At 51.5% G+C, this 1,138-nt stretch overlaps 1 protein-coding gene across 1 annotated transcript in view; it reads right to left on the reverse strand.

Moving 5' to 3' along the window:
* The window catches only part of PLA2G4F (phospholipase A2, group IVF), a 16,046-nt gene that overhangs the window by 3,074 nt on the left and 11,834 nt on the right, over positions 1 to 1,138 (reverse strand). The gene's annotated exons all lie outside the window — the stretch shown is intronic.

The following is a 1,138-nucleotide window of genomic DNA, read 5'->3' on the forward strand; positions in this document are numbered from 1 at the left end:
CCAGGCCTCTGACTGATGCTTCATCGAACCACTTTGAAACGACTTTTTCTTTTGTATCTTCTATGTTTTGTAAACTGCCTATAACATTGTATTTAATAAATAGTCATTTATCTTCCACCCTTTCAAAAATCAAGTTTGAGTCTACAGCTACCAATCAGAACTTCGTCCATTAAGCAGCGATTGAGCAGTTACTATGCCCAGCACTGCACTAGGCACGAGGGCTGTGAAGGTGAACGGGGCCTGCGCTGGCCCTCCCAAGTGCACAGCCTATTTGTGGGGAAAGTCACATAAAGAGAGAATAGATGATGACAAAGCCCCGGGGTAAGGAGGACAAGGATGTGCACATGGTCCTAGAGGACCATGGTGGAAGATTCTCAGGCAGGCCGGGCGCAGTGGCTCATGCCTGTAATCCCAGCACTTTGGGAGGCCAAGACGGGCGGATCACGAGGTCAGGAGATCGAGACCATCCCGGCTAACACGGTGAAACCCCGTCTCTACTAAAATACAAAAAACAAAATTAGCCGGGTGTGGTGGCAGGTGCCTGTAGTCCCGGCTACTCGGAGGCTGAGGCAGGACAATGGCATGAACCTGGGAGGCGGAGCTTGCAGTGAGCCGAGATCGCGCCACTGCACTCCAGCCTGGGTGACAGAGCGAAAATCCATCTCAAAAAAAAAAAAAAGATTCTCAGGCATTGTGGAGGGATGGAGTGCAAAAGGGATGTCTGACAAAATGACATCTGAGCTGAACTGAAGAACGGGGGAAAAGTGATCCAGGGGAGAAAGGCGGGAAAGGTGCTCTGCACCGTGGGGCTCCCATGAGCCATTTAAAGACCAGACTGAAGAGGAGCCACTCAAGAGGGGTGGACAGAGTATCAACCCGATACCCAGTAGTCCTGCACCGAGTGGACCTCATCGGATCCCAGAACAAAGAACTTAAAGGTGTGGCTTGATCACACCTCTGGACATCTAGAGACCCTAAGCTAGAGGTCATTTCCTCAGGACTTCCCTGAATCCAGTGGGACAGCCAAGTCCTTCTCTGTCCCGTCCCTCATTCTTTGTGTCTCTACCAGGGCCCCGTTGCTGGAATGTGGTGTGGGAGGGGCTCGGGGTCACTACCCTCACCTGTGATATTCACACTG

Source organism: Colobus angolensis, unplaced genomic scaffold (genome assembly GCF_000951035.1).
Source record: "Colobus angolensis palliatus isolate OR3802 unplaced genomic scaffold, Cang.pa_1.0 Scaffold199, whole genome shotgun sequence".
In the NCBI taxonomy this organism is placed as follows: Eukaryota; Metazoa; Chordata; class Mammalia; order Primates; family Cercopithecidae; genus Colobus; species Colobus angolensis.